Source organism: Phascolarctos cinereus, unplaced genomic scaffold (genome assembly GCF_003287225.1).
Source record: "Phascolarctos cinereus isolate Bilbo 61053 unplaced genomic scaffold, phaCin_HiC Scaffold_2;HRSCAF=192, whole genome shotgun sequence".
In the NCBI taxonomy this organism is placed as follows: domain Eukaryota; kingdom Metazoa; phylum Chordata; class Mammalia; order Diprotodontia; family Phascolarctidae; genus Phascolarctos; species Phascolarctos cinereus.
Genome location: NW_027555625.1, coordinates 138,419,751 through 138,441,969, shown reverse-complemented (window position 1 = coordinate 138,441,969; position 22,219 = coordinate 138,419,751). Strand labels below are relative to the sequence as shown.

The 22,219-nt window shown below is 40.8% G+C and overlaps 1 protein-coding gene and 1 long non-coding RNA gene across 7 annotated transcripts in view; one reads left to right on the top strand and one right to left on the bottom strand.

Moving 5' to 3' along the window:
* The window catches only part of LZTS1 (leucine zipper tumor suppressor 1), a 69,208-nt gene that overhangs the window by 10,900 nt on the left and 36,089 nt on the right, over positions 1-22,219 (top strand). The window contains exon 1 of one of the 6 annotated variants that reach the window (XM_078149628.1): positions 16,412-16,494. The exons of 3 other annotated variants lie outside the window; for them this stretch is intronic. The gene's annotated coding sequence lies outside the window, so the exon portion shown is untranslated. Of the gene's footprint in view, positions 1-16,411; positions 16,495-22,219 lie in introns of those variants that run through there. 2 more of the 6 variants (XM_078149627.1, XM_020969628.2) reach the window with 2 other exon arrangements.
* On the bottom strand, positions 11,321-16,324 carry LOC110196411 (uncharacterized). The gene is made up of 4 exons (XR_002321195.2): positions 16,206-16,324; positions 14,118-14,236; positions 13,062-13,109; positions 11,321-11,451 (listed from the first exon to the last, which is right to left on the bottom strand). It is a non-coding gene; the product is annotated as an uncharacterized LOC110196411 (long non-coding RNA).

The window sequence follows — 22,219 nt, the reverse complement described above, 5'->3', positions numbered from 1 at the left end:
GAGAATTTGTGTTTTGGGGGTAAGAAAGAGAGGTACAGAGACGAAAAGACACAGAGAGAGAGGTACAGAGACATAGAGAGAAATTCTGAGACATTTTCTCTTTGATCAATTGATATTCACCAAGATAATATGTGCTCTCTTCCCCCACTGGATGTACACTTCTTGAGATCAGGGACTGGTTGATTGATTGTTTATTTTCTTTGTATCTTCAGGGTTTACTTAGCACTTTGTCTGAAGCATGGTACAGGGCTTAATAAATGTTTGTTGATTGACTGACTGATACATAACTCAAGTGCTCTATGTATTTAACCTTGACTTTTGAATATGTAGCTCTGCTGTGATGATAGGGATGCTGTGACTGACCCTAGCTGTAACTGCATCTGCATTAATGAAACATGTTATAAAAGGTTCCTATTCAAATTTACTAACTAATGACAAATTGGTCCATTACTATAGACTTTAAAAATATAATTTTGTCTTGATGTGTGTTTTTTACCTGAATGCCTCTGTCTGTGTTGCCTGTCTCTGTCCCTACCCTCAAGAGACATAGTCTGTGTAGTTAACACATGGGATGTTGCCTGCACATAGGTGCTTAATGACAGGCAGTTCCTAATGGACTTTAGAGACCAGAGACTTGGGTAAGCCTGTGGACAAATAATTTTAACTTTCTGGACCCATTTCATCATCTGGAAAATGGGGATAAGAATACTTGTACTGCAAATCTCACCGGTCATTATGAGGAAAACACTGTGTGAACCTTAACAGTGTTTAGAAATGCCAGCTATTTAGACTGACCTTATCATGGTATACACCTATACTTCCTGCTCCTAGGTAGGCTAAAATTATGGTGGATTGCTTGAGTCTGGGAGTTCTGAGGACAAAAGCCAATTGGATATTTGAGCTAAATCCAGCGCTAATATGGTGGGAGGGGGGTGGGGAGAAGGCCACCAGACTGCTTGACATGGGGCAAACTGGCCCCAGGTGGAAACAGAACAGGTCAGAGCTTTTGTCCTGATCAGCTGTGGGGTCAGGCGTGTGAGTAGCCATTTGACTTTGAGCCTAGCAAGAAAGGAAGGGTCAGTATCCAAGGGGGGAAGATGACAGCTATTATAGGTTCATTCTTTTTTTTATATAGCAATAAGCGGTAGGAAAGGCATGAAAAAGGAACAGACTGACCCACATTGTATACAGGCTAACAGATGCTATAATTTATTAATGAAATTAGCCTGGAAGAGGGGGGAGGGGATTTCTTGAATCTTGAATTCTTATTCTTGAAACTAATAAGGTTGTCTGCTCTTTAGCATTGCTTTCATTTGCATTGTTGTGGTCTAGGTGGATACTCTGTGGGATTTGCTTGCTTCATTCTACATGACCCCATATAAGTCTTCCCATGCTCATTTGAATTCCTCATATCTGTTGTTTCTTGTGATGCAATAAACTTTAATTACGCGAATAGCACCAAATTTGTTCAGCTGTTCTTCAGGTGATGGCCTCCTTTGCCATTTTTGCTAACACACACAAAAAGTGCTACCATGAATATTTTGACATCACCATGAACATTTCTTTGTATCTTTGACCTCCTAGGGCTGTTTGAATAGTCATGGGATTGATGGATCAAATTTATAAATAGGTCAATGCCTTTTTTTGCATAATTCCACATTTACTTTCCAAAATGGACAATTCTCGAACTGATAACAAATCAGTAACTGATTCTTGATTACAAAACAAGAGCTTCTGAGGTCTTAAAAATCATTCTAATTCTATGATACAGGACAGTTCAAGTTCTAGTGAGTTTGACTTTGATTCCTGGGGAAATTCTAGAAATGATCCCTTAAAAAAAGATGGCACGTAAACAACTAGAAAAGGAAACAGTGATGACAAAGGACCAGCATGGTTTCCTCAAGAATGGCACACCAGACTAATCTTAGTGCCCTTTTGAACAAGCTCACTAAACTTGTGGGCCAGGGAATCTCCAAGAAGATCTACTAAGCTATAAATTTGGGATATTACCTACTGAACCCTAGATATAATTCAGTAGATCTAGAAGAGCACACAATCAGGCGTGTCCTGAAGCCAGCCTGTAGAGCTGATGGTTAAATTTTGTGTGTGAACATTTGTATATTGGAAATCAGCAAATGCTACAAATTAGGGCTTATTTGGTTTATCATCTAGACCTAAGGAAATGATGGAAAAAATGTTAATAATGCAGATTAAACTGAAAAGTGTGTTGTAGGTATATTTTTTCCCTTGAGAGTCAGTTGTTAAACATTTACCTGCACACCCCTGAACACAATGATAGTAGAAAGAGTAGCAGAACTGAACCGTAGAAGGTATGAATTATATAGTACGTTAACATTTACAAAGTACTTTACAATATATCATTTTATATAAGGCATTCTTACTAAGTTTGCAGATAATACAAAGCTAGGAGGAATAGCTAACTTACAAGATGACAGAATCAGGATCCAAAAATCTCTTTACCAGATACAGCAGGAGTCAGCAAACTAGCTGCCACGTGAATTTTTTTATATTTTTCAATAGAATATTATTTTGCTTAAAAATGTAAAAAGAAAAAACTCATAATCTTAGCCTGCTGTTCTGGAAGCTGGGCCCTTGGACCTATCATTGCTGATCCCTGGACTATAGCATTGATCTGAATCTAATAAGATGAATTCAGTAGAGAAAAAATGTAAAGTCTTACACTTGGGTTCAGAAAATCAATTTCACAATTATAAGACTTGAGACGAGGCATGGCTAGATAGCTGTTTGTCTGAAAATATCTGGGGAATTTCCATAGGATGAAAGCTCACCATGAGACAGTGGAGTGATAGCGCAGTCAAAAACATTAATGCCATCATGGGTTGTTATAGAAAGCCTTCTTTTCCAGAAATAAAGAGATTATAAGTCCCTCCTCTGTCCTGGTTAGACCATGTCTGCAGTATATTTGTTCACTACTAGGTACCACATTTTAGGAATGATAATGATCATAATATTTATAATGATGACAGTAGTTCTCACTTATATAGTACTTCAACATTTTATGAAGTACTTTACAAATAGATCGTTTAATCTTCACAATAATTCTGGGAAGTAGGTGTTCTTATCATCACCATTTTACACATTAGGAAACTGAGGCAGACAGAGGCTAAGTGACTTTCCCAGGATAACACAGCTAGTAAGAATTCAGGGTGAGATTTCAACTCAGGTCTTCCTGACTCCAGCCCCAGTGCTGTATCTGCTGTTCTGCCTAGCTGCTGTGTATCATCAATAAGCCTGATGGTGTGGAGAGAAGAATGACCAAGATGGTGGAAGGACCTAAAGTCTATGTCATATAAAGATTAATTGAAAAAAAACTGAGGATGCTTACTTAGTCTGAGGAGACCTATTGGGGACATGATAGATGTCATACAAGAGAGATTAGATTTGTTCTATTTGGCCCCAGGGGGGAGGACAAAAAGCAATGGGGGTAATTCGCAAAGCAGAGACTAGTATTTGACAAATTGGTTGTTATAGTAGGGTTTCCTTTTAAGTGTGGCTCCTATTAGATGGCTACTAAGTCCCTTCTAACTCCAAAGTTCTGTGATTCTATGATTTCATAAATACCTTTACATAGCTGTAGGGAACTCTTGAGGACTTATCAGTGGGGAATAGCTTGAGAGAGCTTTCTTCTCTTCAAGGAGACCCTCAGATTGTATTTCTCAGTGATAATAGGTGGAGAACCCTGCCTCCTTTCCTTTTGCCTTCCTTTCCTGAGCATTTTAGTCATGTTATATCCCTCTGTCTCTCTTCTTTTCACTTCCTCCCAGGGGTTCTAAGAAGCTTGAAGTCACTAGCTGCCTAATTAATGTGACAAGTAACATTTACCTTGTCACTCTGCAGTTGCCTTCAGTTCCTTTCTCTGGAAGAGACTTTAAAGGAAAAGAAAAAGAGGGAAAAAAGCCTTCCCCTCTATGAGCTCATAAAAAAAAAAACCAGAATAAAAGCCAAAAAAAGGAAATTTTACCATGTGACAGTTGGCACGAACCACCCAGGGTCTATTGGTGCCAATGAGAGAGGGGTTCCCAGACAGCAGGCAGATGCCTGGCTTAACTGCTAGGCAGGTGGCACAGGACAGAAGGAGCAGGGAAGATGATTAACTGAGGACCAACCCCACAGGGAGGTCCCTCAGCCATAGACAAGAAGGGTTTCTAGGGGCTCCCGCCCACAGATCTGGGTAGGAAGCTGGTTGAAACAGTCCTCACAGGAGACTGCCAGTTCCTTTACCAGGAAGTTGACAGTGGAGCCAATTTTTCTCCCATTTGATGGGAAGCAAACCTGGCCAAGTCAGGCAGTGGCTACAGTGGTTTCCCTACCTTGAGCAGGGTGGCTTGTTTCTTCCTTAGATGGACAAAGGGCAGGGTGACAGCACTTGAAGGTCACAGATCTCTTTCAAGAAAAGCTTCTCAAATATGGACAAGGTTTTACTCCAAGATTAAGTTCCCTAAGAACCCCATGAAGGTTAGGTAAGCTTCACTGTGAAGCCATTCTCTGGATCATTCTCTTGTTCTCTTCACAGACAGCAAATAACATCAGAGAGGCAGACAGGAAGAAATGAGTCTTGTTGAAGCTCGTCAGTGCTTACTGATAAGGGCTGACTACCTCTGAAGATAAATGGGCACTGACTCAGTGACCACAAAAGGTTATATTGACATGCTTCCATGTTTTCAGGCTTACAGAAGAGAAGGAGAAGTAGTCATGCCTGTCCCTTCTCAGACACAGTGGTTTGGCATCTTAGAAATTTCCATAGATGAAGTTATGGACATTCATTAATTTATCTTCTCATATTTTCCCTCATGCTTAGACAAAATGGGTGGGGCGGGGGAACAAATTGGAGTTCCACCTTTGTCACTATGGGACTTAGTTGGCCTAAGTATGATTCAGTTGAAGTGGCTTCATTAATATTGCTGCATAAACAGATAGATTCTTATACCTGCAATAATGTGGAGCTGCTTTCAGTTGAAGCTCATTCAGAAGATCCAGAGGGGAGCAGGGTTAGTCTCAAACTAACTAGGGCTTAAATCAGGGGTTCTTAACCTCGGAGCCATGAACTTGCTATTACTATTATTATTATTTTGAGAATTCCATGTCAATATAATTTGTTTCCTTTGTAATCCTATATATTTAATTTTATGTATGTAAAAATATGATTCTCCCAAAGAGATCAAACAAATGGGAAAAGAACCCACATGTACAAAAATATATATAGCAGCTCTTTTTGTGGTGGCAAAGAATTGGAAATTGAGAGGATGTCCATCAATTGGGGAATGGCTGAGCAACTTATGGTATATGAATGTAATGGAATACTATTGTGCTATAAGAAATGATGAACAGGCTGACTTCAGAAAAACCTGGGAAGACTTATATGGTCTGATGCTAAGTGAAGTGAGCAGAACCAAGAAGACTTTGTACACAATATCAGCCACGTTATTCAATGACTAAGAATGTTAAACTGAACCCTTCTCAGCATTATGAGGATCTAAGACATCTCCAGAGGCCTTGGGATGGAAAATGCTGTCCACATCCAAAGAAAGAACGATGGAAGTCGAATCGCTGTCACTTACTTTTACCTTCTGTTGAGTTTTGTTTCATCTTTCTGATGGTTCCTCCTATTGGTTTTAATTTTTACTTACAACTTCACTAATGTGAAAATATGTTTAATGGGTATGTAAAAAAAAAAATAAAAATAAATAAAAATATGATTCTAAGAAGGGGGTCTATAGACTTCACGAGCTTAGCAAAGAGTCAATGACACAAAATAGGTTTAAGACCTCAGTTCAGGGGCAGCTAGAATTGCACAGTGGATAGATCACTGGCCCTGGATTCAGGAGGACCTGAGTTCTAATCCAGCCTCAGACACATAACACCCACTAGTTGTATAACTCTGGGCAAGTCAATTAACCCCCAATTGCCTCATATAAAAAAAAAAAGCCCAGTTCACAAGAATGCCAGCAACATCACTGTGCTGAAGGAGTCATCTTTTGGAGGAATTCAAACCTCTTCATACACCCAATTTCATAGGTTCATCCTTCATATGCATTTTCTTGTTTTATTCTTTGGGTTCTGACCCTGCCATATTGCCATCTTGCATGTCCAGATCTTGAACACATCCTTTCCCTGTCCTCTGCCTAGTTATCACCTCAACAGAGCTAACTCTTTTGTCTTAAATGACCTACTGCTTACTTCTGGTCCCTCACTACTAGAACTGCTCCTGCTACAGACTATGATGTCCTCCCTTCTCTGAACCAGTTCACAGACCCCCCTCAGCTACAGACCCTGACCAGACCTGCCCCTGACCCCACAGGGAGTTATAAGCTGATAAGCTAATACAGAGAAGTGAGTCTAACATCTCCTGAATGAGGTCTGGGCTCAGCCAGGGGTGGAGCATGGGGGAGCTCTATAAACTTCCTAATGAATTTAATATAGTAGGGTGACCATTGGGTACAGAATTAGAAGAAATGGGTTTTCAATGTTAGTTTTGACCTTTGACCAAGCTATTAACCTCTCTGGTCCTTGGTTTCTTCATCTGTGATATGATGGGGTTGGACTAGATGATCTCCAAAAGTTCTTTTCTTTTGATCTTACAATCCTATAAATGAATGAATGAATGAGCTTTTCTCCTCTTCTGATAAAGATGGGGTCCAATCATTCTCTTTTTCCTACTTCCTAAAATCATTCCAAATTCTAATTCCACTCAATATTCTAACCTGTCTGAAACAAGAATGAGTATCTGTCTCCTGGCTATTCTCAATCCAGCAGGACTAGGATGGAAGTAATCACTGAGTGCCTTGGGACTCTGGGGTGAAAGGGCCTCCAGAATTCCTGAGATCCGTCCCTCTATCCTGCATCATAAGCCATATCATAGACAGATGTAGCAGAGAAAGTGTTCCTGCTAGATAATGGGAGGAGTGATTCACCATTTCCTCTTTCTTCCTGCTACCCAATCACAAACCCAAGTCAGTGCAATTCAGTTCAAACATTTATTAAGGCATTTTTATGCTTGGCCTTTCCCCATCCTAGTTCATTCTTCCAGAATGTTATATACTGTCAAGGATAGAAGGAGAAAGACCACAGGAAACCTCCTCTTTCCCTATTCTGTGGAGGAGGAGTTTAGGGAAGATTACACAGATGTGAAAAGGGCCAAGTCTGGCTCCTTGCCACAAGGCAGAAAACAATTTTGCATGAAAATTGAAAGGGCTCTTAGAGTTTTTAATTGTTAATTTGACAAAATTATGATGAGAATGGCAGCCAGAGCAGACCCAAGAAAACATGGTGCTTCACTACATCACCACACACACACACACATACACATACACACACCCACAGACAAATACCATGCTTCCATGGGATAAGATCTTGTGATTAATGAAAAATCTCCTAAGTTGAATGACAGCTCACTTTCCTTTCCCTCAACTTATAGAGACTGCCTCCTTTGTATGCTGTTCTCAAGAAGGTATCCATATCTTCTTCCGAAAGTGGAAATGTTCAGCATTGCTTCAGACGTCTTGAAGTATAGTGCAGCTCACCTCTGGTCTGTTCTATCATAGGACTAACAGAGGTTGACAAGACCTTTGAGATCTGGGCTGAAACCACAAAACTCACTGTTCAAAGGACTTCTGATTATTTCTTTCCAGAAAGGAGCATTGAGAATGTTCAATTGGGAGAGGCAATTTGGGGGAGGGGGAAGGAGAGAAAAGGGTCTATATGTATAGGATATAGGTATATAAAAATAGATAAAAAGTGATTTGTAGAGATCATTAGACATTGGAGGGGGTAAAGAAAGACCAGATATAGAAGGTGACATATGAGTTGTCAAACAGATGCCTAACCACGCCTCACACATCATGGACTTGTGAAGTTCATTTTTGTAAACCAAGTCTAAGACTTTATATTTAGTCCTTTTGAAATTCATCTTATTGGATTCAGCCCAATATTTTAGCCCATCAACATATTTTTCAATCTTGACTCTGTCATCCAGTTGCTGACTATCTGTCACAGGTTTATCTAATCCATAAACTTGATAAGTATACCATCAATGTATGTATGTACATGCTGTTGTTTCGCCCATTAGAATGTAAGCTCACTGATTTTTTAAAACCAGGTTTTATTTTCTCTCCTTCCCACTCTCCCCCTCCTCCACCATTGAACAATTAAAAGAGAAAAAGAAAACTTGCATATCATATATGCATACTTAAACAAAACAAATTCCCACGTCAACATGTTCCAAAACATACGGCTCATTCTGCATTTTAAGTCCATTACCTCTCTGGAAAGGAGTGGGTAGTATGTTTCATCTCTGGTTCTCTGGAATCTTGGTATGTCACTGCATCAATTAGAGTTCTAAAGTCTTTCAAAGTGCTGTTCTGTACATCATTGTCATTGTACAAATTGTTCTAGTTTTGCTCATTTCACTCTGCATCAGTTCATAGAGGTCTTCCCATTTTCCCTTGAAATTATCCATTTCATTATTTCACCAGTCATAATAACATTCTATTAAAATGTAAATTTGTAGTGATTAGTGATTGTTTCACCCCCCTGAGCCTACTGTGGTGCTGGGCACGTGATAGATAATAAATACTTGTTGATCAGTTGATTAACCTATGTTTTTGTTTACATCATTGACAAACATGTTACACGGCACAGAACCAAGCACAGAACCTGAGGCACTCCCTGGATACTTCCAAGTTGATGTAGAGCTATTAATGACTTTTTTTTTAGGCCATCTATTTAACCAGTTCCAAATCTAGCTAATTGTATTCTCATCTAGCCAATACCTAAGTGGCAGAGCATTTTGTCTGGAGTCAGTAAGACCTCAGATCAAATCCAGCCTCAGATATTTACCAACTGTGACCCTAGGAAAGCCACTTAACCTGTCAGCCTCAGTTTTCTCAACTATAAAATGGGGATAATAAGAGTACCTATGTCCCAAGATATTTATGAAGATCAAATAAGATAATTTTGTAAAGTGTTTAGCATAGTAACATATAGTTGGTTCTTAATAAATGCTTTTTTCTCCCCTCTCCATCTTTTCTACAAGAACGGCATGATCTACTCCTTTGCTACAATCTAAGTAAATATTCTCTACATCTATAAGCAATATCTGCAGCTGTGTCTTCCTCTGATCTACTAGTTTTAGTAACTTTGTCAAAAAAGGGAAAAAAAGGTTAGTTCTCATAAACAACTTATTTTTAATGAAGCTACATTGGCTCCCTTTGACCACTGCTTCCTTTTCCATATGTTCATTAGTCATTTATTAAATACGCATTATAGAATTTTGCCAGAAATATCAGGCTAATTGGCCTGTAGTTTGTAGATTCCATTCTCTTTCCCTTTTTTGAAAATGGGGACATTTGCCTTTCTCCAGTCCTATGGTATCTTTGCTATTCAACATAGCCTTTCGAATGCCACTAAGTATCACAGCAATTACATCTGCTGTTTCTTTCACTGCCTGAGAATGCTTTTCATCTGGGCCTAGTTACTTGAATTCATCAAAGGCATCTCATTGTTACTTAGTGATTTCAGTCATGTCTAATCCTTCATGACCCCATATGGGTTTTTCTTGGCAAAGATACTAGAATGGTTTACCATTTCCTTCTCCAGTTTGTTTTACAGATAAGGAACTGAGGCAAACAAAGTTAAGTGACTTGAACAGGGTCACACAGCTAGTAAGTGTCTGAGGCAAGATCTGAACTCTGGAAGAGGAGTCTTCCTGAGTCCAGACCCTGGCACTCTATCCGCTACATCACCTAGGTGCTTCCAAAAGCATCTCAATACTCTCCTAATATCACCTTCCTTATTTGGGCAATCAACTACCTATTAGCTGTTTTTCTTCTGTGCTTTGCAATGCAAAGATTTTTCTCCTTGGCATGAAAAAAAAACAAGCAAAAAAACAGCCCAACCAAACAACAACGACAACAACAATAAAAGAAACATTAAGAATGAAACAGTTCTTCCTTCTTCATCTCATTCACCTCAAGCAATGGTTCTGTCCCTTTTCTGATATCCATTAATATATGTGTGTGTGTGCGTGTGTGTGTGTGTTTGTATATATGTATATGTTATGTATATTTATACACACATATATGTACATATATACACACACATATATATACATACATGTATGAAAGACTGTTTTGTCATTAGCTTTTCCTATGAGTCATAGCTCATTGTGAACTTCTTTAGCATTCTTACTCTTATAATACCATACCATGCTTTTCTATTTTTGTCTTCTTTTATCTACCTTGCTTTAATCTTCTGTGCATGTCTTTCTAAAACCTAAATTGATTGGTGAGTTCCCTATGTACCCATATCAGTCTTTTCAGACAATCCCCTATTTTCCTCATGATTACCATTATTTTTCTGTCTTCAGAATTTAATTCATTAGTTTTACATCACTCCTGGGTTGGCTTTTCCCTGTATAATTATAGGCCATGGGATTCTACTGATCCATCTTCTGAACTCTTTAAAAATCTGTTCTACCAAAATCTGGGGTGCCCACTAGACAATGTCCAGCTTTCCTTTTCTTCTCTATCCCAAGCTCTAGAAAGGAATAGTCAAAGATCATTAAAATGAGTCAAGAAGTTATTAATTACTTTTAGATGAGAGAGCTTCAACAGCTGCTTAGATAAACTGGTCTCCCATTACTACTCTATCATTCTTTTGTGCCAGGTTTGGGATCCATTTTCTAAACTCTTCATCTATTTTCTCTCTGTCCAGGTTGCCTAGAGTATACCCTGATAATAGAATTGCTTCTGTTTCTTTCTCCATTGACCTTCAACTATATGTTCCCCAATGAGTACTCTGCTTCCTATATTTCCTCACATACTGAGTATACTTTCATAGTTTGCAATTTGATACCACCACCATATCATTTTCCTTGTTCAGTCATTTCAGCTGTGTTGAATTCTTCATGACCTTATTTGGGGTTTTCTTGGCAAAGATAAGAAATGGTTTGCCATTTCCTTCTCTAGTTCACTTTACAGATAAACTGGGGTAAATGACTTGCCTAAGGTCACACAGCCAGTAAGTGTCTGAGGTTGGATTTGAACTTAGGTCCACTTGACTCCAGGCTTGGTATTCTATCCACTGCACCACCTACCTGCCTCATGTATCATTTTTACTCAACTTGGTGTGTTTATGTACAGATATTTGAGGCCATGAGTGTGATTACTTGCCCCTTTATTGAATTTTGTGACCTGTGAACCTCTGGGTATCTCAGCTGCTATTCTTCCTATAACATAGCTACCCTCTGTAGTATCTAACTTGCTATATATCTGTACATGGTTTTTTCCTTCCTTTTTCTTCTTGAGTTTGAAGCTTTTCAAATTATGTTTGAAACAGATCAGGAAAATATATTCTTACCAGTCTCTGTTAGGTGATCTTCATCCTTAGAAGCATACAAGCAAGCTTGGACTCCTTGGATAAGAAGGGAAAATTTTTATAGATTTCAGGTTTCATCCACCTCCAGCAGCAGGAAACATCAAAAAGCAATATTAATCTCTGGCTCTGTTGACTCACAGGATCTTAAGATACTCAGTGCTATAAAGGACATTAACAGGACATTGAGTCCAACCTTCCCATCCTACAGAAGAGGAAATTGAGGTCCAGAAAGTTTAAGTGATGCCAAGGCCACAAAACTAGCATCTGAGGCAGGATTTGTATCCAGATCTTAGTGAATTCAAGTATATCATTATTTTCATGTTGTTTTCTCCATTAAAATGTGAGCCCCTTGAGGACAGTGTTTTTGCCTTTCTTTGTTTTTGCCTTCACTTCACACAGTTCCTGGGGCATAGTAAGCACTGAATAAATGCTCATTGACTGAATGACAGATTCCATAACACCCTGAGTCTGCTGCTGGGGAGGCCAATCCAGGGAGAGGAAGTGAACCATCTGGTAGCTTACTATTTTAACTAACTATTCTTGATAACTAGGTGTTAAGGGCAGTTGTTTCTTCACACTTAGCATCCAAGAAGACTGTCTATCTAGAGAGGAGGAGTGATAGCCCTGACAGCAAACAGATGCTTTGGGAAAGGAGGTTGAGAGGGGCTTGGAGGCAGTTCTGCCCAAACCTTCAAAGTACAGGATAAGTCTTACTCCATTTTTTATATAAAAAGTCAAATTTTATTCTTTAGGAAATTGGAATTTTATCTAAGTTCTTCCAATAAACATAACAGAATATATTCCTTCATTTTATAGAGGAGTAATATGAGACCCCATAAAGGGCAAGTAACTTGACCCAGGGTCCCAGATAAAGCCTTGTTTAACTCTCACTGAAATTGAAGCTGGGCTGAAATCTTGTCAAACAGAGCCCAGGTCTTGAAGACACAGACCTTTGGAGCCAGAAGAAACCTCAGAGTCCACATTGTCCAAACCCTTCATTTTACAGAAGAGAAAATGGAGGCTTAGAAGGCACTAGAACCCACGTCTCTTGACTGATCATAGGAGTTAAATGACTTGCCTACGACTACATAGCTATTATATGGTGGAGCTGGACTGGGACTCAGATTTTCTGACTCCATTGCTTTTCATTATGCCATCCTGATTCCCTCCTACCCTACTCTGGCTCCCCCCTCAGCTTTGAGGATGACTTGATATTCTGGCCTCCTTCTAGCCTATATTCTCCTTTCTTCTGTTCATCTGTCAAGCTGTTTCCAAAAGTAACTGCTACCTGCCCACTGCCCTGTCAACTCACTCAGATCAGGGAGGTGGTAGGAAGTGATATGGTGGTTAAAGCAAGGAAGTTGAGGGAGCAGAGAGAACAGGGTCTCAAAAACAACAGGCTAGAAATAAGTTACTTCCAGAAATCGAATGACAGTCCATCGGGTATAGGTATGGGGGATGGTGAGGGCGAGGGGTGGAGGCATGGTGGGGGGGAGGGAGGGGAATTGGAGAGAGACAGATTGGAACCTTTCCAATCTTTCCAAGGAAGGTGATGAATACTGTACAGCTAGAACCAAGAGGCAGAACAAAAGGGGTGGGGGTTTGGTCTACTTAACTACCTAGCTGACCTTGGCCAAGTCACTTACAGTTTGGGTGGAGCTTTGCCTTCATCCCTGGACTTTAGAGGGAGAAAACTGATGAGAGAGAGAAAGGAGAAGTTAGCTGGTGTTTTAAAACTATTTGAGCATATATTATAGCTGTAGCTTATATAGCATATAAAGCATATATGTGTATGTATGTGGGTACATACGTAACATACATGGAGAAAGAGACAGAGACAGAGATGTACATTTGTCAGGTTACATCTATAGCTATCTATGCACACATAATTAGCTCCCAAATGTTGGGTTTTCTTCCTCCTCACCTCTCCTCTTCTACCTCCTTTGTTACCTTTGATGCTTATTTTAATCTAACTTCAACAAGCTAAGCACATTGGGGCCAGAGTCCAGAAGGACAACGGTGCAATGTAATTGCTGCTGCTTGCACTAAGTTCCCTATGTACAGCTGTAACCTGAGGATTTCTGGATGACTGTCCGGAGTACACTATTGTCCCCAACTCAAAAAACAAGCAAAGTTTAATCAAGAAATCTATACATAAATTAAACTTAATCAATGTCTTCCGGGACCTTGCAATACACTTAAGAGAGACAAAGGCATTTCTAAAGGTTGGAGACAGTGATAAAATGTGTTAATTACAAATCATTCTTATCTATTCACTAATTTAGTCAGTTTTTTTTCAGTGGTGCGTGATTTTTCATGACCCCATTTGGGGTTTTCTTGGCAAAGATACTGGAGTGGTTTGCCATTTCCTTCTCTAGGTCATTTTATGAGGCAAACAGAATTAAGAGACTTGCTCAGGGTCACACAGCTAGTACTTACTAGTCTGAGGCTAGATTTGAACTCAGGAAGACATCTTCTTGACTTCAGGCCCAATATTCTATCTCCTGCACCACCTAGCTGCTCCTGTCTATTCACTAAAGTAGGTCCTAAAGGTCTTCTATTTGGACATGTTTGGTTAGCCCTATTATATATAAATTACTTATTTACTAGGGCTTACTATGTACATAGAACTGCACTTAAACCAATGTACAAGAAAGATGAAGGCTTCTTCCAAGGTTGTGAGCAGTAAAAGGTCAACCAACCTAGGGTTAGAACCCATCTGGCTAGTCTTGGCGTTTGGACCACCAGGTGGCACCAACTCCCAAATCTGGAAAGTGATCCTGCTCCACTACTGCCCCTCAGGCCAGGTCTGCATGGCTACCTGCAGGGCCAGAGCAGAGGAGATGAGAAGTTAGACTGAGTCCACCTTCACTAAGTGGAATGGCAGCTTAGGGAGGAAGGTGATGAGTGCTGCACAGCCAGAACCAAGAGCCAGAGCAGAAGGGACAGGAGTTTGTTCTACATAACTACCTATCTGACTTTGGCCAACTCACTTAGAGTTTAAAATTTAAAGGGACCCTAAAGGTCATCCTAAAACAAGCCTCTCCCATTGTCTGCCATTCTGAAGATGAGAAACCTGAGGCCCAAAGAGACGTGGCGGCACAGTGTTTTGTGGAAGAGCTCTTGATTCAGAGTCCAGATTAAGGTCTTCAGATCAGGAGACCTGGATTGGAACCCTAGCTGACACTTACTGGCTGAGTTACCTAGGGCAAGTCACCTACTCACTCTGAGCTACAATTTCATTGTTTATAAAAATGGGAATAACAATCATCCTGTCATCAAGTGCACAGGGTTGTTGTAGGGAAAGCACTTTTAAAACCTCAAAGCCCCCATATAAATATGAATTATTATTTTGTAGTCCATGACTCTGAACTGAAGTTTGGGGTTTACACAAACTTACACAGTTCATAAATAAATACTGCCTTCGGCTTGTCCCCACTCCCACCCCAAAGAGATTACTCTGGGAATCTTATGTTTGGTTTGTTTTATGCTTCATCCAAGGTAGTTTTCTAAGGGATGTTAGAATTTGACTTAAGTCTAGGTGTCTCCTGAAAACCTAAAGATTTCTCAAGCACTCTGGCTAACATAATTTTTTACATTATGTCAAAGATTTTATTTAACCCAATTTAACAAAAGGAAAACTGAAAAGACTCACAAATGAGTCCATAAACAATCAAAACAACTTTCCTTCCTTTTCTGGTGGACCCATATTTAATGTGGAGACTTGCATAGTCTTCCAGACTTAAAATATTAGGATCAAACAACCCTTCCTTCCCCCTGCCCTCTACTCCCACACCAAGAAAGGAAAGCAAACTGTCTTGCTAAAGAGTAAAGCAATCACGCAGTCAGTGAGATGTGATCCATCTCCCCAAAAGACCTAAACAGTTATCTTGACTTATAACACTCTCCTAGAGCAGTGGTATCAAGTTAAAATAGAAATGGCTCCACTAAACAGTATATAATGTTAGCATTATCTACATTCTGTTGTGTATTTATCTTGTTAAATACTTCTTAATTGTATTTTAATCTTATTTAGCTGAACTAGGCAAGCTGCTGGTGGGTTGTGTATTTGACACCTCTGCATAACAGCTGTGGCACCTCCTCTGAGGTAAAAGCAAATGAGGTTGCTAGATGATCAACCCCTTTTGCTCCTTGACCTACATAGTTCATATAGCTCTAGACTTACTATTTCCAAATCCTTTCCCCTACCCGCTTGATGATCTCCATCTCTCCCTTGGTTCAGAAAATGTGCATTGTCTGGGAACTCTTCCACCATTGTCTTCTCTCTGCCGTCAATATTCTCCCAGAGCTAGCAGCTTGGCCCACCAAAGTTGAAAGCCAGGTGGGCAGTTCCGATCCAGAATCCCTTTACTTCTCTGCCATGGACACTCCACTCTACATACTGGCTTTTCTACCTGTAGCTACTGGCTTGATGGAGGAACTCTTTACCCTCCCACCATTGTCTCTGCTGCTATATCTGAGTCAAGTGGTTCATCTTTTGTTGGGATTGCATGGATTCCCTCAAGCACATTGTTCCTTGGGGGACCATGGGATCAAGGGGCTATGCTGGCTTCTCTCCAGGGAACAAGAGTCCGTCTATGTCCATCCTGTCTTCACTCTGTCTCATTTCTAGTTTTTCTCCATCTCTCTGTCCCTTGCTCCCCAGCTCTCCTTTTAAAAGCCAAGTCCAAGGGCCTTTGCTATATGAACTGGCTGTGAATGAATGAATCAGTCAGCCACAAATGAACAAACAACAATCTTAAAGGGGCACCAAGGAGTACTGACAGCACCTTATTTAATTAAGGAGGCATCATAACAGCCAGAACAAAAGCCGCATAGCTGTTAATTTTGTTTATGAGTCTTGAAAAGGAGTTAATCTTGGCAACAGAATTTCAGTTACTACTTGTCAATGGAATACTCAGTTATAGCGGCAGTTAAAAAACTGGCCCAAGGTCACATGACTCTAAGTTTTAGAATCCCTGGTTTCCTTCAGAACTCATCTCAAACATCACCTCCTACATGAGTCCTTTCCTGATGCCCTGAGCAGCTGGTGTCACCTGTTCCCCACCTCATAAGCTGGTATTTATTTTTATGTATGTGTGTATTGTATATCTGCACATTCATATAGATGGTGTCTTCCTCTATATGATAATAATTTCATTGAAGGCAAAGATTGCTTCATTTTTTTGTCTCTATTCTCCATATCCAATAGCACTTGGCAGTTGTTAGGCATTTAATAAATGCTCATTGAGCTTGTTTGGACCTCAGTTTAAATAAGGGAATTGGGTGCTAAGGTCCTTCTAGCTTTAAATTCCATGACCAGGATTCAGGTTGATTTTAGGCTTCTGGCTAGATCACTAGGAAATCAGAAATTGGATAAGGCAGCACAGGAAGGGACAAGAAGGAGGCTCTTTTAAGCAAAGGAAGCAGGGAGCAACAATGGTCTGCTACCACCTTGGAGATTCTGCACCACAGGAGAGCTCACCTGATGGCCCAGCTTTGTGGGGGGCGGGTCTGTCACCTTAGCAGGCCTATGCACCTGCTGCTAACTCTTAGTGAGGGGGTGCACCTTCTCCAAGGCTTGGGCTCCCTGACTGCTTGGTAGGAGGGACTGTGATCAGGGCTTTTCAGAGGAGGCTGCTGACAACAATCAAGTCCTGATTCCTTTGTGAGAATGTGATTGAACAATTCCCCAGCTCAGCTGTGTGGGGGAGGCAGTAAGCGGGAAGTCAAGAGCTCAGCCCAGCCATTTGCAGAGGAATAGTACAGCCTCATTACCTCAACTCCCTCCAGTGTTCTGTTTTTTTCTTTTCTTTATTTTTCCTTTCTTTTCTTTTTCTTTCCTTTCCTTTTCTTGGTCTATCTTGTAACTCTTTATGAGCCTAAAAGAAGACAAAGCCGGGCTTGGTGGGTTCAGTGTTCAGGGATGAGGCCCCATACTTATTAATTAAACACCTGCTGCGTGTCAGACATTGTACTAGGTTTGGGGATGAAAAGACAAAAATATTTTTAAATGAATTTATCATTCTATTGGAAAAGGCAAATTTAAATGTGTATTAAAAATATACAAGATATGTGCAAAATAGCAGTTTTGGAAGAGAAGGTTCCCTCAGGGTGGAGGGAGGGGTGGGGTTCCAGAAAAGGATCATACATTTAGAGGTGTATTTAAGGCAATAAGCAACTTGAGCTGTTGTAGTTTTTTGAACACGAGTCATATGATAAAAGCTATGTTTTAGGAAGATTACTGTGGCAGTTAGGTGAAGGTTCTTCGAAAGGAGCCCACCTGGCCAAGTATGAGGGGAGGGAGGCTAAACTGGCTGATCTTTTGAATTCAAGCATCCTGAGCTGCAATCAGAAGGAACCATTTTCAGAGCCAGGGGTGCTAACAGGAGAACTGCCCATTTGCAGTGCCTTGTATTTGGGTTTCAATAACTGAACCCCCAGTTTCTACCAAAGTCCCCCACTCCCCATTGTCAGTAACCTTCAGCCCTGGCCCTCTGACTCTTCCTGCCAGCGAATCCCTAAACTGTCTCTCTATGCCCAATGCTCTTCCACAGTGAACAAAATGCATCTCCACATCTCCCTGGAAGCTATGGAACATGGAGGAGGAAGAGTAGAAAAAGAAAAGGGAGAACTTTGTGGCCCTGAATTATCAAGCTCACCAAACCCCCCACTTCCTCCAGGCCTCTTCCTCCTCGCACTGGGTTTGGCCTCCCTGAAATATTACCAGAGGCAAACTTTGTACCAGTGAAGTCACTGGAAACCTGTGGTTTGCATACTATTTGCACAGGCTGTCTCTAGAATTGTCAAAGATGAAAAAGAGCTATTTCATTAGAACTGATTTTTCCCATTCATTGATGAAAGAGTCCCAGAGGAACTCTATAGTATATACAAGAATGGAAGAAAGGTGAGGGGGAGGCCATGGAGAGGAATTCTAGTTAAGTCATTGGGCCTGATGACTAAAGATTTGCCCACAGAGTGGTCTCTGTGCTAGGACAAAACCAAGCTCCATATGCTTCTCTTTAGTTTTTTCAACAAGAACAATAACAACATCCCTAAATAAAGATACCCTAAGCTGAGTCAAATTCGAAGTACCTAAAGCATGGAGGGAATTAATCAGCAAATATTTATTGAGCACCTGTCCCCTAAGCCTGGAATGCTTTCCCTCCTCTGCTCCAACTATGGACCTCCCTGGCTCCTTTAAGTCCCAACTGAGACCTCACCTTCTACAAAAACCTTACCTTCTCTAATGCCTTCCTTCCATTAATTGTTTCCTACTTATCTTGTATTTACTTGCTTACATATTCCCTTTTTTGTTTTAGGTAATTAGACAGATAGCTTAGGGAAATGTTCTAAATGTTGTATAACTGGATTGTAGCAAGACATTCAACACAGTCTTCTGTGATGTTTTTGTGGACTAGATGGAGAGATGTGGGCTTGGTCATTGTACAGTTAGGTAGATCCAGACCTGATTGAATGACTGAGCATTTATTTCAATAAGCATTTATTTAGCACCTGGGGTGTAGAGAGTGTTCAAGGAGGACTAACACCTCTGGTCTGAGGCCTTGCCGAGCCTTTTTCAGGGCTGCTCATCCACCTTTGGTGTCCACCTTTCATCCAACTCTCACCTGTGCCTCCAAGAAGCTGTAGCATTTGCAATGGCCACACCCTGGTAAAACCATCTAGCAAATAGGCTAAACCAGATTGAGGGTAAACAAGTCTAACCCATTGGTGAGTTAGGGTAGTGTCCACCCCAAGCATGTGAAAATTTCCCCAGGTAAAATGGGTAGATGAGAACAACAGCCATGAAGGAGGCTGAAGCAGGCACTGAGGAACACTTAGAGCTTGGTCAGACATCAAAGACGCCAAGGTCATCCAAGGCATCTCGAGCCATCTCAGTCATCTTGACTTTTCTCTGGCCACTGGACTTGGATGACTCTGGAAGAGAGAATGAGAATTGACTTTGTGCAATTCTGCTTACTTAAATTCAATACGTGTGGGAGTTACAACTTCACCCTTGTGACATCATTGATACAACAACATCATTAACACCTCCTCTATGTCAGTCACTGTGCTAAGGGCTGGGGATACAAAGAGGCAAAAGATAGCCCCTGCCCTCAAGGCTCCCACAATCTAATGGGGGAGACAAGAAGCTATAAACAAGCTATATACAGGATAAGCTTTAAGATTCTGTAATTCTGTGAAAATACAAGGCTTTATCTATCAAAGGCCACCTAAGAGACACAGACAAGGGAAGGAGGAGAAAGGAAAGTGAAGGAATCCTTCGAAGGGGGCAGGGTTTGAGTTGGATCATGAAGGATGCATAAGATTTGAATAAAAAGAGGAAGAACAGTGTGAGGCATATTTATCATATTATATATATAATATATATTTATTATAATAGCTAGCATTTATGTAGCCACTCTTATGTGCCAGGCACCATGCTAAACACTTTAAAAACATTATCTGGTTTGATCCTCACAACACCCCTGGGAGATAGGTGCTATTATTATCCCCATCTTACAGATTAGGAAACTGAGACAAACAAAAGTTGTAACTTGCCCAAGATCACACAGCTAGTAAGTGTCTGAGGCTGGATTTTAACCTAGTGACCGCAGGCCTAGCACCTCATCCACTGCTGCACCTAGCTGCCTAGGGGAGAACTGAGTTGATATTCTGGAGATCAATTCAGAACTATGCCCAAAGGACTATAAAACTGTGCATACCCTTTGATCCAGCAATACCATTACTAGATCTGTATCCCAAAGAGATCATAAAAAAGGGAAAAGAACCCATATGTACAAAAATATTTATAGCAGCTCTTTTTGTGATGACAAAGAATCAGAAATTGAGGGGATGCCCATCAATTGGGGAATGGCTAAACAAGTTGTGGTATATGAATGTAGTGGAATACTGTTGTGCTATAAGAAATGATGAGCAGGCAGACTTCAGAAAAACCTGGAAAGACCTGAAATGGACTGATGCTGAGTGAAGTGAGCAGAACCAGGAGAACATTGTACATACTAACAGCCACATTGTGTGATGACTAACTTTGATGGACTTAGCTCTTCTCAGCAAACGACAATCCAAGACGATTCCAAAAGACTTGGGGAAAATGCTATCCCCATCCAGAGAAAGAACTATGGGGTCTGAATGCATACCACAGCACACTATTTTCACTTTTTTTGTTGTTTTTTATTTTTTCTTTCTCATGTTTTTTCTCTTTGGTTCTGATTCTTTTTTCACAACATAATTAATGTGGAAATATGTTTAACATGATTATACATGTAAAACCTATATCAGATTGCTTGCTGTCTTGGTGAGGGCAGAGGGAAGGAAGGGAGAAGAATTTGGAACTCAAAATCTTACAAAAATGAATGTTAAAAACTATCTTTATGTGTAATTGGAAAAAAAAACATTAAATGCAAAAAAAAAAGTGAGTTGAGCTGAAAAGTTCATGGATGGTCTGGCTTGAATCCAGTACCGTATAAGGGATAAGGATGTGGAGGATGTGGAGAAGATGTACTCATCTATCTCTTGGCTCTGGGTGGAGTTTAGGATTTGGAGGTGAGTGGGATTGCTATGTTTTTAACAGTGTAGCTGATCCTAGACCTAATAAACTGAATTACCACTGGCCTAGTACCTAGTACCACTGAGACTCTATCAGCCTCCCCTTCTCCCTTTCCCCTTCTCCCCTCCCCCATCCCAGCAGATTGGAAAGAGAAACAATTGTAGCCAATTCTCCTGACATGTCCCCAAATGCCATTAACTTCAATGGAGCCCCAGCACTTAGAGGGAAGTGAACGCCTGCACAATTCATGCCAGGCTGGCCTTTATCTGAAGGGTCCTCTCCACTAATGGGAAATCAGGACTAAACACATGTGCACACGCCCTGTGCATGGGGCCTCAATGCACTCGTGGCACGGGAATTATCCCAGTGAATGTCAATGAATGGACATGGACAATGCATTACAATGAATGAATGTGTTGTAATGGGGCCTTTTTCAGGGACTGAATGACAATTGAACTCCCTTGGAAGAGAGAGGCAGTGACATTATCTACAACCAGAAAATTAGACTAGGTCTTGGCCTGAGAAAAGACCACGCATGGTAGAAGTAGCTGAAGCCCCTCCAATTAGAGCCATTACTTGTGTAGATTGGGATGAGGGGGAGGAAGAGGGGAGGGGGGGCGGTAAGAGGTCTGTGGATCTGAGCTGTATTGTGGTCCACTCTAAGCCTGATCACAGGCACTTCTATGAAGGACTGAAATTAGCCAGCCAGCTCCTTAGAGCTCAGCTTGCATTTTCCAGTGAGTCAGACAAGAAGTCTCCAACCCCATCTCTATCTACTCTGAAGAAACCCTTCAGGTTTGGGGAAGAGGAGAGAGTAGCAGAAAAGAGAGGAATTAGCATACCTCTCAGTCTAGAGGGGAAGTAGAAAGCCTTAGGGAGAAAAGTCCAATTTGCTCCTTCCAGATCTATCCCCTCTATCAGCACCACCCAGCCTCCCTCCCACATAGCTCTAAACCCTCAGTCTGGGGAGAAAGTTGAATCAGAACAAGGGAATCCTAAGAGCATCCTTAATGGACCAATCACAATGACTCACACACGTTCATGCCCTCATACACATTAATTGATTCATGCAATAAGTAGCAGTCCAGAATTTGAACCCAGTGCTCTGATTCCCATTCCTCCTCCAGCATTCTTTGACGCATACCATGTTCACAGGCTCTCTTTCTCTGTCTCTCTGTGTCTTTCTCTCTGTCTCTGTCTATCCATCTGTCTCTGTCTCTATCTCTCTCTGTC